This window comes from Pezoporus occidentalis, unplaced genomic scaffold (assembly GCF_034315485.1).
Source record: "Pezoporus occidentalis ecotype Australia unplaced genomic scaffold, CSIRO_AGI_Poc_V1 ctg173, whole genome shotgun sequence".
Classification (NCBI taxonomy): Eukaryota; Metazoa; Chordata; class Aves; order Psittaciformes; family Psittacidae; genus Pezoporus; species Pezoporus occidentalis.
The window spans coordinates 1,173,522-1,191,546 of NW_026913565.1; the positions used below are offsets into that span (position 1 = coordinate 1,173,522).

Here is an 18,025-nt window from a genome sequence, read left to right on the forward strand (position 1 = left end):
TTTCACAAGTCATAGATTTTAAGGTTCTTAGTCTGAGGGGCATATAGAGTCTGGACATTTTCATTTATATCTCCACAGTCCCTATTTAAATATACTTAATTTTAAATTGTGTTTTGTAGTTCTATATCAGCAAGTGTGAAAATGAGATATCATATAAATTAACTAACAGTTTAGTGACTTGAGTGCTCACCTGGAAAGTGGAATACCTGAGTTCATCTTCCTTCTCCAAATCATGTCACGTAGAAGCATCATTTTGGGAAGAAGATAGGGATTTGGTGGTGTGCCAGTTAAGGGTACAGTTGCCTCAGAAGGATCCTGTTACAAAGTCACTAACTTGACCTGCTCGGAGGAACAAACCCCAGAGTACAGGTGTGAGTTATTGCTTTAGAATTCTGCAGTATCCCAGTTCATCATGTCCATTAACTTTTGTCAAGGGAGGCACTTCACTTGACCTTTACCCTTTTAGAGCCCTAAATATCAGAGGAAACAACCATTTTATATTTGATATTTATACAGATAAAAATACAGCTTTATTCTCATTTGACATTTATATACAGTTACATTATGGTTTTTCAGATAAATGTCAAATGAAAGGTTTCCAAATCTGACATTTTTTAATAGTATGCCTAAAAATGTTGCGGTCAGATGAAGGGCTGTGATTCATGTGGCACTTAGAATGGTCTACCTGGCTTCTGCACACAACTTGAAGGCTAATTCCAGCTAAACAGAGATCTGTATGGTAGCACCTGACCAAAAAGGAGGAGAGTTCTCTGTGGAATTAATCAAGTTGAAGTAAACCCCTTCTTCTTCAGTGACACTCTGAGTCTTACTGTCAAAGAGCTGAATGACCATTTTAATTCTGTCAGACTCTCTCTCTAACCAGGTTCTTATTTCACACATGGAGTGTTTAATGTTTAATACCAGATTTATTCATTTGTAAATCCTTATATAGGATTTTGATTCAGCAGAGTGATACCACAAGGTACTAAAATCACAACACATGTGCAAATGGCACTTCACAGAATACAGGAATTGCACTATACAGTAACCACAGTACAAGTGTGGGTTTTATTACTGGTCTTTATAATATGCTCACTGTCAAGATTATGGGTATCCCCAGTTGCCAGGAAGGTGTACATGGCTTGAAACTAGCTCAAGCTTATTGCTTTCTTCAGAGTTGATGCTGTTGTTTTTCCAGCTTTTATACTCTATTATTGGAGCCATATAACCACTCCCCTCGTTTTTGTCTGCCTAGCTCGGGAAGACACTCATACTCAATTGATGAACTTACTTAGGCAGAAACATTTTCACAACCAGGTCATCCACTCAGCTGATCTACAGCCACTCTCTGGTCCCTTTTATGTTCAGCTAAACTCAGTTTCCTTTGTACAGCTATGGGCAGTCTCAGTCTCTATTCTTCCCTGAGTTTTATCAGCATATTACCCATCACCCCTATGCTGTGAATCTTCTCCCAGTGTAGAGGATTATTGATCGGCCACAAACTTGTAAGACAAGTCCAGTTCTTTCCAGAAACTGATAGGATGAGCATTACATCAGAAAAAAAGGATAATGGCAAATCAAAACCAGAGTGATTCTTAATATATGCAAGCCAACTGTCATCTTTCAGGGATTTTTATCTATCTGCCTAATACAGTAAATTAAATTTTCTCTTCCAAAAATATGCAAAGTTCACTTGTGATCAAAGAGAGTTGTTCTTGAGTTGGCCCAGCAAAGGAATATTCTATTCCATTGAGATTACTTCAGAACAGTTTACTAAAGGCACATGGGATTTCTTGCAGCATTTCTGCAATGCTGTTGACCTCAACTGTTGATACTATATTCTGTGTGTAAGACCTTGAAATTATGTGACTAAATACTGACAAGTTTTCAGATTTGTCAGTAAGTGACTTTGCAATCTATTTTACAGTTGTAGAAGCCCTTTTGGAAAAAGTTTCAATTATACTCTTTTATTGCCTTACAGGATTTTATTTTGCTCTCCTACAGGAGAAAGGGACCTAGCCCCACAGCAGTTCATAAATGTACGTTTATTGGCACACACAGAATTTATGGCCTAATGATTAATAGATCTTCTAGGAAGGCTCTGTTTTATAGACACAGTTACCTCTAGTATCACTAAAAGTTACTGGCCAACAAGATGTTACCACTGGCTTTTTGATTGGTATCAACCTCTAATAGCAACCATTAATAAAAAAATGTATTAATCATATATTAACAGCTTATATTTTATGTATACGCTGCAGTGAATTATGCTCAAGAAAATCAGAGAGCTCTAGTACATTTTAGTCTCATACAGAAGTATGAAAGCGGCAATCTTACCCTCTCCAAAGATACAATTGATATTGTGGGCTCTAGACCTATCTTTTCAACAGGAGCATGCATTTCCTTGTGAGGTACTGGATCTCTGCTTTTCTCCTATATTTCTGTGAAATCAAGTATATGAACTTACTTCAGCTGTTCATGGAGCATGTTATTCAATAATACCACCTTATCCTAGCAGCATGCCAGAAGTATGATTCAGTGTCATTCATTACTGCTGTGGAACAAGACAGTGAAGAAAGTTCAGAGCGAGACAGTTTTCATTTTCACCCAGTCTTCAGGTTTTCTGGTTTGAAAATAAATTATTATGAATTATAAAAAGGTATTTCTTTTCCTTTAAGTGATAAGTTTGATGATGAATCAGAGAACATCTTGACATAAACAAAGATCCTATTACTGACATCCGTATTTTGATCATGAAAAGGAGTTTCTCCCATCAAGAATCTATAATTATATTGGTTGACCACGACACCACTGCAGATGTGAGCAAGCATAATACTTAAAGGCAGAAAGAAAATCTGCATAGAGAGGACTCTTTTCAGCATTTTGGTGTATGTGCAGATAAGTAATGACAAGATAGAAGGGAGAGAACTAGAAAAATGCTGGAAAGTAGAATTATGAAACTGAGTAACGCCGTGTTTACGCACTGGTTATCTCCTGGATATTTCTTCTTGGACTCAGGGATGGTGAGGGAGGCAAAGAAACCTTTAACCCATTCTTTCATGTTATTGGCTTTGAAATATACGAAAATGTGTCTTACCATTGCAGACTGATCACCAGGAGACAGATCTGTAATTGCCATACAAAACATTCCCAGCATGGCACTGCAAAAAGAAAACAAAACCAGGTACAGAGTCTTCGGTGACATGGTTTAGTGTGTGGTGTCCCTACCCATGGCAGGGGGGGTGGAACTTGACTATCTTAAGGACCCTAATTATTTTATGATTCTATGTCAAAATTCCATTTTTGTCATCTTCAGATAGAAAGTTCTGAACAAGACAGAAGGGTTTGTCTGAAGTTTGTTAGACATGGGAAGCCTATGGAAAAGATACAAAAGTGGATCCAGATCAGTCTGTTGCTTTTGATTTCCAGAGCATTCATAGGACATCGCTAAGGACATGATTATAAAATTGAAACCTCACTAAAAATATTAGGCCTGATTTTCTTAAAGGTGACTTTAACTGTCCAAGATGACACATATATGTTAAGGAACAAGAAATTTAACTCCTTGTCCTTAAATGCATGCAAGTTTTATGCCTCTTCTTTCATTCATGTCACAGGAAAAAAAATAAAATTGCCCAGTTTTCTCTCCAGGTTTGAATTTTCTGTATCATCACTGTTGGCTAAAAGACCTATTATTGGGAATGGACATAGTCAAACTTTAAGAAAGCCATTTGAATTTTACCAAGAATAACAAATATAATAATTCTTTTTGTCATATGATTAAATAAACACCTGAATTAGAAATACTTGTTTGGTGCTAATCATACATGGTATCTGCTTTGCTATTCTTCCTTTAAGACAGCAAATACTCCCATGGAAGATGCTGCACATGGATGACTTTACATTGCCCAAATCAGCAGCTAGATAGCCCTGGCCAATTCTTCAGGACTTCAGAGAGAGGTCTTTCAATTTCTGAACACCATAAAAGTAATTAAGCTTTTTTCTTCTCCACAAACTAATTGTAATGAAAATTTGCTTCACCAAAATGACACAGATGCCAAATATGAAATTGACAACTTTCATACATGATTTAGATTCAGATTTAGCATAGAATCATAGAATCCCAGACTGGTTTGGGTTGGAAGGGACCTTAAAGCTCATCCAGTTCCAGACCCCTGCCATGGGCAGGGACACCTTCCACTAGACCAGGTTGCTCCAAGCCCCATCCAACCTGGCCTTGAACACTGCCAGGGATGGGGCAGATACAGCTTCTCTGGGAAACCTGTGCCACCGCCTCACCACCCTCACAGGGAAGAATTTCTTCCTAATGTCAAATCTAAATCTCTCCTTTGTCAGGTTAAAGCCATCCCCTCTTAGCCATAAAGAAGTAGTTTAGCGTTAGTGCAATTAAGATGACTAATGGGTTAAGTCTCTGTTTTTACTCTATCTTTTTATTCTTATCTAAACTGCTATCACAGATTAATACATAAAGTAACTTGGAAAACAGAAACAAAATATTGTTTATTCTATGTTCAGAAAAAAACATGACACAAAACAATGAGATATTGAAAATGAGTTCCACTTTACCTGAACTGTTCAAAGATTAAATTTCCATTTTTTGTCATATATCATCAACTAAAGTACTTCTTCTAAATTTTATTAATTACCTATCCCTATATAAAGAAGCATCTTAACACGGATTGAAACAAATTAGACTATGCTTCTTCAAAAATGTGTACTTTAAATTTAAAAGAGAATGTAAAAAACCCCAAAACACAATATGCCTTTTAAAAATCAGATGGACCTGTTAGAAAAGAATGGTCATTGCTACACTTAGAGTTGTATTTCAGTGTCTGCGCCAGGTTTGCTTTTTCACCATAAAACCAAAATTCACATCTAAGTTTTTTTTAGTAATTTATAATCCCAACCACTGAAATTAGAAACAGATGCCAGTTAAATGAAAAGGCAGTGTAGAAAAATTACACAATGTGTTTTCCATAAGATGGGGGAAGTGTAAGAAATAGGAGAAAAAGATTGTGTCAAGTCACACAGTCAGAGGAACAAGGACACTCCTTCCCCCCCCCCCCCAATTATCATTAATATAAGATAGAATGTTTAGCATGATTTCATCCTTACATGTTAATATCTGAAAGAACTTGCACAGTCAACATCATCACTACTTATCTATCATTTATATCTATATCAGAGAACCTGAGGTAAGAAAGTTCATTACAGGTTTCTAGTCCGGTCTGGGTTTGAATTTGGGGTTTTGTTTTATTTTGGTTCCTCTCCCTCACCCCCTACTGAGCGATACGTTCTACTATACCAAACAATATTGTCAGCAAATAAGCAAACTACCAAACTAAAGAACATCTACAAAGAGAATTAAAAGGCAGACAGCACTAAAATTTTAGAATAGACAAACGGATGTACTAGAAGGGAGGACCAGATTTGACATGGTACAAGTGTAGCTGTTTGCACAGGAGTTACAGAATATCTTATTGGCTAGAATTTGTTGGCAGGAGGTTATTAAAATAATAACAATAAAAGAAAACATACATGAGATGACATCATTTAAAAAAGGCTGTATTAGCAATACAGTGTTTTCAGATAAAGTTCTTTACACTAATTAGGCTCCTAAAGGACAGGTTGGGTAGGAGACAGTCCATGTAGCATGTCATTCATTTTAAGGCTATGCTGGAACAATAAAACCTGATTTTTCTTGCTAGGAAAAAGCTGAGTTTATAGCCAGCATGTTAGGGGAAATGATCCTGTCAGAGCAGAGAAAACAACTAACAGAGCACTTGATAGCTAGTTTGCTTTCCAGTGCCTCCTTTGCATTCACAGAGCTTGAAAGTCACCATCTGTCAAATTGCTTCAAAACTACAGGAATAATTTTGTGAAACCCCAAAGTATGAACAAGATGTTTCATCTTTCCTTTCTCTCAAGATTTTCTATTGAGATTATAGAACGCAAGACTTTAAATTTAGGGGTATAAGAGAAGTCACAACATAAAACTAAATATAAGAAAACAGATTTTAAAACCTTTGAAAAGTATAAGGTCATGAAATACTATTGCTTTTTAATTATGATGATGTACATCTTGAGAAAATGTGAGAATTAAAGTCATCGTTCTCTTTAATCTGAGAGAAATCAGAATCAAGTCATTTTTGACTTTGTCTCCCAAGCTCTTAAGGTTGCCTAATTTTATAAAAAAAAGTGATGAATTTACCACATTGAAACTGCATTTAGTGGAAATGGAGATTGACTCCTAATAATTGTCCTGTGAATAGGAGAAATTAAAACAAAACTTCTTTTGCATACTTTAAATACTGTATTTATATATTACATTTATTACCATTAATTAAAAAAATCAGATGGAAGAAGACTATATTTGTTTCTTCATACTATTTTTAAATGGTATTATATTATTAATAAAAGTGAGAGTTCCTGATTTGTGTCCAAGAATGTTAAAATCCATGCTGTTAGAACTAAATGCAGAAACAATTAAAATAGTATTACCAAAGAATCTCTTAGCTCAATTAATCTAAACTTGAAAGAATATTGAATTATCCTTTCTGTATGAACAGTTTTGAGTAGTTAAGAACTTTGCAGTCAAAAAAGTTTTAATACAATATTAATAAGTTTGAAATTAAACAGCGCTGATTTTAATTTTTAGCCAAACCAAGGAAAACTTTGGTTTCATCAGGCAAGTTGAAGGGACAAGGAACATGTTTTGCTTCAGACATTTTCTAACATTTCTTTTTTCCATTCCTACACAGAAATACAGAATTGCCAAATATTTTATTAGAAAATTATCAGAATGTTTAATTTTGCAACAAACCAAATTACAATTTTTTCTTAATTTTTTTTTTCTCCTCTCTCATATTAGACTTTTGATGTTTTCACATGGTCCAAAACCTACAAATTCAGGCAGAGTCAAGTGCCTATAACTTTCATTTGCTAAATACTGGCAATGGGGTTTACTAATTTATTTATTGATATAATAGTGGTCAGGAGATTCTTGACAATGGGAATCTTGGATTTTTATCCTTGATTTCATATTTTGTCCAATGACTCTATAATGCAAAATACAAACATAGGAATACATGGTAGGGTAAAAGTTTGTCTCCTTTCAGGTTAGCTGTAAGTCCCAATACAATGGGCATCTCGTGATCTTTGATCCTTATGAGTTTAAGCACTTACCAGGAGCTGATGTCAGCACGTAGCTGTGGGTTCAGACTTAGGCATCTGGATTCTCATTTGTCCCCTAGACGGGTAAACCCTTTACCCAATTGTGCCCTAAACGCCTAAATTATATGTGTAAAGGTTAAATTCAACATGGCTAGGAGACAGGGAAAAGGAAAACATCTAGAAGCTGATTCTAGTGGTAGGGTCAGGAAGCATCAGAGCAGGGCAGACTATGTGCAGAGCTCTTACCTAATGATACAAGAAAATGTTGCATTCAAACCAAAACACATGGTGGGAGGAAGAGGGGGAGCTGCTTGCCAAGTCAAATATAAAAAGGCACTGCCCCTGCAGTGCCCTGCAGTCCTGAATTTAAGGAGTGGCACTAGACGGGAGAAGAGCTGAAGTGAGTTTTTCTCTGATGATTTAAGAAATTGTTATTATAGGCCTTTCTCAGAGAGGAGCACTACTGGAAGATCATAGAATCGTTAGTGTTGGAAAGGACCTTAACACCATCTAGTTCCAACCCCCCTGCCATGGGCAGGGACACCCCACACTAAACCATGTCACCCAAGGTTTGTCCAACCTCACCTTGAACACTGCCAGGGATGGAGCATTCACAACCTCCCTGGGCAACCCATTCCAGTGCCTCACCACCCTAACAGGAAAGAATTTCCTTCTTATATCCAACCTAAACTTCCCCTGTTTAAGTTTGAACCTGTTACCCCTTGTCCTATCACTACAGTCCCTAATGAAGAGTCCTTCTCCAGCATCCCTATAGGCCCCCCTTCAGATACTGGAAGGCTGCTATGAGGTCTCCACGCAGCCTTCTCTTCTCCAGGCTGAACATCCCCAACTTTCTCAGCCTATCTTCACACGGGAGGTGCTCCAGTCCCCTGATCATCCTCGTGGCCCTCCTCTGGACTTGTTCCAACAGTTCCATGTCCTTTTTATGTTGAGGACACCAGAACTGCACACAATACTCCAGGTGAGGTCTTACAAGAGCAGAGTTGAGGGGCAGGATCACCTCCTTCGACCTGCTGGTCACGCTCCTTTTGATGCAGCCCAGGATACGATTGGCTTTCTGGGCTGCCAGCGCACACTGAAGCCGGCTCATGTTCATTTTCTCATCGACCAACACCCCCAAGTCCTTCTCTGCAGGGCTGCTCTGAATCTCTTCTCTGTCCAAGCTGTAGCTGTGCCTGGGATTGCTCCAACCCAGGTGTAGGACCTTGCACTTGTCATGGTTAAACTTCATGAGGTTGGCATCAGCCCACCTCACAAGTGTGTCAAGGTCCCTCTGGATGGCATTCCTTCCCTCCAGCATTCCTTCCCTCCAGCATATCATACTACTGATCTATTTCTTAGAATAATTACTTTTTTTTCCTCATTCTGCCCAGATCTTTGTTACATGTCAGTATAAAAGAAGGCATAGCTCATGTTTCAAGTAATTTTTCATTAACAGAGTCATGAATCTTGTGACAAGTAGCACTGATCTTCAGACTGCCCAAACCAGAGCTTCTATCACTTACTTATTCAAGATGATACTTTCTTAACTACAGTAGGTTCTGAAAACAAAACCATAACAGATGACTGAATTTGAATATAAGAGATCATAATCTTTTTTAGGGAATTTGGCCACACAACAGTGATACTATACTCTGAAATCTGCTTTCTCTTTCATTTTATTGTGCTTGGCCTTTTAGCATATGGATTTTGGTGAGATCTTAAGGAACACAATTACAGTATTTTTAGAAATACAGTGAGGTTACTTAAATGATAATCAGATATTCTGAAAAGTCTCCAAGGTTTTTACAAAATTTAGTATTTGTGGAAAGTACAAAAATGGAACATCTTTTACCTGAAATATCTTAATGATCTGCATATTGTGCTAAAAGTACCCTCTTTATGAATGAAAATTTAACATAGTTCTTCATTTCAGCACACCTCAATTAGAATGTTAAATGACCTGTGGGAGACTCTGACTTTTTTTAATTCATTGTCTGTTGTGATACCAGTTATGAAAGAATGTCAACTTTAGAGAAGTCACAAATCTTATTGAATTGGCCTACCACTTTACTTGCTGTTGCAGCGTCATAAACAGTTGTGCAGCACAAAAAATTGTGTCTCTCCAGTAAAGAACCTGATGCATTTTTAAGTCATTCTGGGGAAGTTTGTATTTCAGTTTACTGACATTTACTGCCTAGACAGAATTAATTTTTTGTTAAACTTTTGCATTAATCTTGATTCAGTCTGTCTCCCCCTCTGTTCTGTTACTCTGTATTACTTTGTTTTTTCTTCCAGAAGAACTTTGGCAGTAAAATGAATGTTTCCAGTACCTGAAATATAATGCAATTACATGAATTTCCTGAGTTGAGCCCCTGTTTGGTTACCTTTGGGGAAGGTCCACCAGTTGGGGTTGTGACAGGAGTCAGCAGAGTTCTCCATGAGCAGGGAGGGGGCAGAAATTTCAATGCTTTGGAAAGACTGTTTCCTGCAGTGGCCCTTCAGTACTCACCTTTTGTTGTCCCACTCCAGTGAACGCATGATGGGAGTGTTCAGAGACAGCCCTCCAGTGATGCAGACAGAGCACGGTGAGGGCAAAGAGCTGGGAGGCAGGAAGGGGAGTAAAGCAGTTGCACACTTCACTGTAGAGCATAAGACAAGGCAAAAAACCCAAAGGTAAATATGTAAAATTTAACTAAGTGTATGCATTTGGAGGAATTCTCGAGACTGGTTCTAATGAACAAGGTTTATATGCACAACGGGGAATAAAAGCCACAAGATAGTGATTTTTAAATCTGAAATTTTAGTGTAGTATGTGTTTGTTTTCTTTGGCTGAAGCATCTTTTTTATTTACTACATTGAACGTATGACTGAAATACATGTGTGCTAATATACTGCTTCTCTCACAACAGTAATTTAAGGTGAATCTCATTAAAAGCCCTCTTTCTGAACAGATAAATGAAGCAATAATTTATTTCTAATGAGGTAAGGTGATTTCTTGCTGTGCAAATGTGCCTAGACCCTGTAAAAACAGTGTTCCCTTTCTACACAATGAGGATAATGATGAGTGTTTATCAATGCATCATTGTCCTATTTGCTGCTAAGACTGACCTAGTGAGCTACATATCAGAACTGGGGACTACTCTGCTAATAAAAAGGTCAGTATTGTTGTTGTGAAAGGGCACTGTTTCATTGTTTGAATTATTATAATGTCATTGGCATAAACTTCCAGAACTTTCTTTGAATTCTTTGTTTTTCAGGGAAGTATGGAAAGGACTGAAAAGAGTGGGAAAGGTGTTCTCCAAGCACAACATGACAGTCGTTTTAGAAAACAGCCAGAAATAAGGCTGAAAGTATACCTGGAAAAAATACCAGCTTCTGAGATTTCTCCACCAGTGATCCACAAAAAAATGACAGGAAACAAATTCCTCCAAAATAAAAGTAAATTGTACCCTGGATCCAAACCCACCTGAACCTCTTTTGGTCTACTTAACATAAAGCATTCTGGATAATTTGGGAATTTATAGGTGTCATTATATATTGGACACTTCAGATTGTATTAGGATAAGGTGACCAAAATTGCATGATTTTGTGGATTTTTTACATTATGCCTAGTTGTTTTTTTTTCTTTAGTGTTATCTAAATTGCTTTGTGACATTTTCATATTAGCATTACAATGTTTATTACTGGTTTACATTTGGCTTTTTTTTTTACATTTTACTCATGGTAACAGGTAGAAATTCTAATCTCCATCACAGACCTAATCCTAATTTATTTCGTAGTTCTCCTGTGGGGACTATATTGTATTTTACACTAAATAAATTCTATTTCTTACTGTCTTCCTAATTTTTAATTTATGATAGTCATGGGATTATTACTCGTACCTACATGTAGCAAAGCCCTAAAGTACAGAGTTATCTAATTTGATATAAGGCATTGGAAAAGTTCAGATTTATGCAAATATCTCTGCTTTTAGATACAGGCATAATGTAAGCAGAAACTTTCAAAGAAAATGCATACTTTGGTCAATCAGCATTTGAATTAGTATCTAAAAGATTAATGTACATTGCATACAAAATGTTAGACCTGAGAAAATCTTGGAAACGATTTTCCTTTAATTTCCTATTTGCTGAAAAACTGCTTCCATAAAATAATGATTAATTCTAAATTGGACTCAAAGAGGGTTTTAACACTGCTGCATTTGCAAGGGTATTTTGTGAATTATTGGCACTTTGTTTTTTTCCAGTTGGAACTTCCTGTGGAAACATACATGTATTTTTTAATTTTTTTTTTAATATGTACGGCCAACTCGTTAGCTAATCAGTAAAAAACCACTGAGCTAAACGTGCAGATTCTAGGCAAAGACAAGGAAAGTGTTTTCGGAGCTTTAAATTTCAGTGACTGGACATTAGTTCTGAAGAAAACAGAGCACTGCCATCTTTTGTTGGAAGAGACTAACTGCAGCTTTCAAATGTCAGCTGGAAAGGGTCTGATTTGGACGCACTACTTTCTGTTGGAAGGGTTATTTACCACGTAGGCAGATGTTCTTTCTTATTAAACACACACAAAAAAAAAAAAAAAATTTTTTTTTTATTTGGTGAATATTTTCTGAGGGAGAAGACTTCATACAGGTATGAATAAGACTCGGAACCTACCATTCTACTAGACTGCTTGTACCTGTATAAACAAAAACACTTCAGGCCAAATCCATAAGTCTAGATATGGTCTTTTCTTACAATAAAAACAATGCATTCAAGTTTGATTTGTTAATGCAGCTGAAGTTTGTAATGAAGAAAAAAAAAACCCCAAGTACCTACCCGTAACCCACGCTGCTGCTGAATCACAGTTTATTTTCTGAGAAGAGAGATCCAAGTCTGGGGTGGTCAGAAAGGTCTTTGCTTTCTATTGTGTACCTCAGGGAGGAAGGGGTGAAATATAAAATGGTAGTTAATGTACATGAAAAAATAGAAACCTTTACATCTCTGATTTTACTCACTTGTATTATGGCAAATAATAATTAACAAATACTGTTGCTTCATGAATGAAGGAGCTTGTAAGAAACAGTGACATTTCATAGTGCCACAGAACCGGGAGTTCTGTGGGTTTACAATAGTTATTAATTCTTAATTTCCTTAAGTAGAAAGACATGTCAGATCCACATCTGCCATTTTGGTACACATAATTTGCTCATTTTTACCTACTACTTCTTATTTGAGGGCTTTTTTTCTGACAGTTTTGTACTGTGGCAAATCAGCACTCTCAAATCTGCATTTGACTGCCGGTCTTTTTCTGCAGATGTACAGTAGATCACCTATGGGCATCTGTAGTTTGATGCCAGCACCTCAGTCGGAGTTTAAAAAAAGAAAAAAGAAAAAGAAAAAAGTTGTATATTCTCATAATTTAATAAATAAGCATCTCCTGTTCTTCCTTCCTCCCACACAATAGATTTCCACCTGGAAGTTCAAGATGGTAGAAAATGCTTGTGACAAAGGGAAAGGAGTGAATATGCCAGATGGTGGAAGGACCCTCATTAATGTGAGTGCTTGGCTTAAAGCATCTTTACCTGTATATCCCTACTGACAAATATTTGTCCTGAGTATGTAGAACTGCCACCAGCCATCATAAACTGCAGTGGGAATGTGAAAACTGAATTCTCCTCTACAACTGTGGCTGTAAAGTTTTCTTTATATTCCCCATTCAGATGCTATCCAAGTTTGAACACTGGGCATATCTAAAGGGCAGCCACTATATCCTTGTCTATCCAAGCCCCAGATGACCTAACCTCAGTAGGAAAATTTTTTTTTTTTTTTTTTTTCTGGGAATATCCAGATCTATACTATAAAGGTATCACTTTGCTTTACAACCAAAATTGTTTTCTAAACCACTCTCAATACTTTAATATAAAATGTCTTCTCCTTTGGTGTCTCTAAAATTAGTTTCCAGGTTACAGTGCTTGACCAGACATCGGGGAATCTGATTTATTTAGTTTCTAAGGTTTCAAATGGTCCATTTCCTTTAAAAAGTGTTGAATCAAAACATTATTTGCTTTATTTATATTTTACATGTACAGGGAATTAATTGGCTTGTATAAAACAAGAACTGTCAGATCTTAGTCTTTGTATATGTCAAGAGCTCAAATTTAGCAATGGCCCAGTAGCTTTACGAAGGAGCTTTGGAAGTGCATTAATTGCCACACAGCTCATCTTATTGAAAAATCAAATGGGAGAGAAGTTCACTCAGTATTAATAAAACATATAACTCTCTCCTGCCAGTTACCAAAATCTTTATGTTTCAGTGTCATTAATGCTATTTGTGCTTTCCATAAGCCCAAGGCTAAACAGATCGGTGTCACCAATGGCTTCAGCAAGTCTCTGAGTAAGTAGACTAATTACATGACCTCATGCATGTATTTGGATGTCTGGGGCATAACTGCTGTAAGCCTGAAGTTATGAAAGAAGAGACCTGTAACATCTTGTTATTCATCTATGGAATGGCCTACAGATCTCTGCCTTGCCCTTAAGAGACTATCCTTAAATCTGAGATATAATATTTAGATAAAATAAATATTCTCGTAACCCTTAGAGTTATATAACTGTCACCTCTTTCCAAGTCTGAAATCCAATTTGTGGAATAAAAACTCTATATAACCCATTTTGATAAAAGATAATTAGACTATTAATATATTAATATATATTTAATACATTAATATATTCAATCAATGCACTTACTTATCATGCAGTTTTTATTCTTAGTTTTCCCAACAGGCTATGGTAATGACTCTTTCACAGTCTCAAAAAAATGAACTGCAAAAAATCTCATTTGACTCTGAGTAAAATCTATTTGCTCAAACAGCAAAATGTTAATGAGCATACCCCTATTAATTTCTGTACCTTTTGTTGACACAACTTGTTAACAAGGCTTCACATAAAAATTATTGAGCAATTTCATTCTATAGTTTTTTTCTTGAATATGTAAGCACTGAATTTTGAAAGACGTAGATGCCACTTACTTAAGTCTTCTTTAGGTAACCTCTCTTAGAGGTCTGGCCATGCCAATGCTTTTATGAATATTAGCACAACTGCACATTACAGAATGCCCAAATATTTTGTTTACTACAAGGATAGTTCAGTATATTTACTGGAGGTACCTTTTAATACACCCATTCTATCCAAGCAATTTTTGCATAAAATAAGGTACCTAAAAATATTAACACTTTTGAGTATTTGCTATAGGAAAGGAAAAGTGTTTATGCCCAAGTCAAAGCTACAGTCAGTTGTCAACCGATAAAACAAAAGCACTGAATTCACTCTTACCTGCTTTAACAGACTTACTTTTCCCTTCTGTAAAAGAGTAAAAGTTCTAGAAAAATAAATATGCATGGTAAAAGCAAGGCTCCTCAAAAGTAATACACACAGCTGGGGTAAAACTGAGAACAATGATGCTTTTCCCGGCTAGGAAGTGATCTTGGACTTCTACTAAGTGAGGGGCAGTGGGCAGTGCTCTGTTTGTTTGCACTGCTAGCTCTCAGCTCAGTTCTTCATGCAACAAAATTGACATTACAGTTTTTCCAGCTCTAGTGTGTTAAAAGCTTGCATAGTAAAATCCTAAACTAGGGGCATGATGTGGGGGATTTTATTATTTTTTGTCTTTTTATATAATAAGCATTATTTTTGTAAACTGAATATGATGAGATGGTTATGGGCAATGCAAAATCCTCATTATAATAATAAATATAGAAGAACTACAAATCACTCATTCAACAATCACAATGAATTTCCTTCCAAGTCTGGGATTTTCAAACTATTCCCCCCATGTCCTGCAGACCAGCAGCCACCTGTTGCTGGAAGTGAAACTACTAGATTGGCGAATTTGGGCGCATCCTGGATTGTTTCTAATTCATTCATGATCTTGTACTTACTAACTGCTACTTCCCAAGTAATTAGGTGGTATCTACTTGCATGTAGTAGAATAACCTCTGTCTCACGCATTCATGCCTCATTTCCTCATTTAATGCTCTTTTCAGTCTTGTTATTTATTTTCTTTAATATTACACTTCCAGCTCTATAGCCAGATGAGTCACACTCTTTGCCATCCACAGCAGCATTCTCCAGGGCCTGTGAAACAATAAAGTATTTTATAAAAGCTTTTCCACTAAAGTTATATACAGTCAGAGAAGCTAACCTTTATTTTAGTGGCACTTGAATTAGGATGAAATTTCATTCAGAAAAGATTATTCATAATAAAATACAGAACATCACCATGTATTTTATATTATTTAAGAAAAAAAAAGAAGCCACAACTCCATAACTACACCACACAGCACAGTGCTGTGACAGGCAGTGCCTGACACTCACAGATTATTTTTTTCATTCAGAAATATAAAACCCTAAGAACAGGCTGAAAATTTCAGAGGAATTCCCTTCTTTGCCATAAAAAAGGGAGAACTGAGTTCTCAGAAATTCTACATTAAATACAGAATGACTGATTTATTTTCCTCACAACAGAAGAGTAATTTATCACGTCAGAAGGTTGTTTCCTTCAAGTTGCACGCGGTTCCCTGTTCAGCTGTCATTATCCATCTACGATCATTACAGTGTACAATTAGAATTTAGGATTAGAGAGTAACTGTTACCTTCCTGAAGGTGACACTGACAGAGAGACAAGTAAAATGACTGCGAGATAAAACAGAGGTAATCCCTTCTAACATGCATACAGAAAAAAATCTTGCTAGCCAAGATTAAAGGTATCCAGATGCCAAACACGGGAGAATCTATTACGTGTAACAGAGGGGGAACTCCTGTACTTTTTCCATGGAGGAAACTACTGTTGTTTCAATGACATCAGTAGAAACTGACCTGTGAAAGTATAGTACATTCCTTTGTCATTTTAACCACAAATTTCAGTTTATTCACTGAATGAGATGAAAGAATTGTTACTATTACTGTCTTACTTTTCCTTAAGGTAACTCTCTCCGTGGACTTCCTGTGGAATTAGGATCGGTACATCGAAATGCATGCTATGTTCTGTAAAATTCAAGGAAGCTTCAAGATGCTGGCCTGCTAAGACACTTTATAAAATAACCCACTGAAAACATTTAGTCAGATGCGCAGTGAACTAGAAGTCAGAACGCAGCACTGCTGCTTGCAGTGTGACAAGCATCACGATCTGCCATGTTTATTTCTCCAAATCCCTAAAGAATAAGATGGCTTGTCTCATTTGCAGTTGTTGAAAGGAGAAAGGCACAAATACTTAACAGCATTTCCATATCAAGAAAGATACCTCTTCACTTGCTGGGAAAAGAAAACTCATGTAACAAGGTATGGATGCAGAATAATTCAGTCTAATGTTTTGTTGCTCTTGAATTCTGTTATCTCGGGTTCCAGGGGACAAATAACAACATTGAACAGACAAATATTACTGAAATGGAGAAAATTTAGGGATTTGTTGAGTTTGTTTTTATAAATAAATAAATTTACAATTGCATGGTAGAGGAGATGGAAATGAAATGAAAGACTGATTCCTACACTTGTAATTTGAAGTTCAGAACATATCTAAAATGAAAGTATTTTGCCAAAGCAAAAAGAAAACTAGTCAAGCAACACAAAACCACCAACAGGATTACAAATTGGCATTGTGGCACTATGAAGAGTATTCCCTTCCCATTTAAGAAATATCTATATACTTCAAGAAATATCTATATACTACAAGTGTAACCTGACATATTCAAATATTGTAAGTTTTCACTAGTTTAAGAAAAAAAAAACAACATGCCAAACATTAAAAATAAATATCACTTTAATATCATTGCAATGCTATTAAAAATCAGAGTATAAAATTTCATGCTCAGATCATTGAATGGTTTGGGTTGGAAGGGACCTTAAAGCTCACCCAGTTCCAGCCCCCTGCCATGTTGAACTTCTGTTTAACAATACCCTAAGTCCTTCTCCCCAGGGCTGCTCCTAGCTCGTTCTCCTCTCAGCCTGCGTTAGTGCTTGCAGATGATGAACAGGAACATATATTTTATACCACCTTAAAAATCTACTTGTTTCTTCTTATAAATTGTGCCATTTTTCATACCTGCATACTTGTGAAGACCATGGTGTGTTAGAGGTCTGTGTAAATGTCACATACACAATTTTCAATCTTCTGGTATAGAAAATGTCGGATTTCTGTAATATTCTCTAAGAAACACAAGTGTCTTTGACTGCACACTGACATTGTTAGCAAAGTCCTTTACGACAATAGAGTACATGCTGTAATTTTCCCTAGAGCTAAAAACTCTTTCAAATGAACGTGAGTCAGGCAGTACTTTCGGGAATAATGTTGCAAAGTTGTAAATGCTACTTACCATCCCCATGAATGCTGCCTTTTGGAGACAGTACATGAAGTGTCAGACACAATGTGAACTCTAGATTGTTGGAGTACCTGTTAACATAGTGATATTTTCAAAGTTGTCTTGCTAAGTTTGAAGAGAAACAGCTATTTAGGTTGGCAAATGAAACAAAGGTTGCACAAACCAAGTACATGACATTGTCTGTGACTTGCTTAATGATGTAAATATGGGTCTAGATTCAAGGCTCATTGGCACTTTTTGATCCAGGATAATTTTATATGAAATACTGGTTATTCACAATCTAACACCAGCCTGTTTATTGGAGAAGCACTAACATTAACTAGCTTAGTTTTCAGCACTCTGGCGGTAGTTCTGAGAGATCTTTCAAAGACACATGCTCAGCTTTTCTACCTCCTACTAGGAGCCTGCCCCACTAGAACTGTGCCCTCTGGAAGTCTAGCCATGTGGTAGAGGTGATTACGATTACTTTAGTAATTA

The 18,025-nt window shown here is 36.5% G+C and overlaps 2 long non-coding RNA genes across 4 annotated transcripts in view; both read right to left on the minus strand.

Moving 5' to 3' along the window:
- Positions 1-193: 193 nt before the first annotated feature.
- LOC134161429 (uncharacterized) lies at positions 194-12,250 on the minus strand. Of its 2 annotated transcripts, none has more exons than XR_009963972.1 (4): positions 12,012-12,250; positions 9,582-9,796; positions 2,503-2,554; positions 194-339 (listed from the first exon to the last, which is right to left on the minus strand). It is a non-coding gene; the product is annotated as an uncharacterized LOC134161429 (long non-coding RNA). The 2 variants fall into 2 exon arrangements; XR_009963971.1 differs by having other exon boundaries at positions 9,582-9,836.
- Positions 12,251-15,019: 2,769 nt separating this feature from the next.
- Positions 15,020-18,025, minus strand: part of LOC134161430 (uncharacterized) — a 69,413-nt gene continuing 66,407 nt past the window's right edge. For both annotated transcript variants that reach the window (XR_009963974.1, XR_009963973.1), the window contains exons 3-5: positions 16,145-16,217; positions 15,972-16,049; positions 15,020-15,308 (exon numbers count right to left, since the gene is read on the minus strand). This is a non-coding gene — a long non-coding RNA (uncharacterized LOC134161430). The remainder of the gene's footprint in view (positions 15,309-15,971; positions 16,050-16,144; positions 16,218-18,025) is intronic.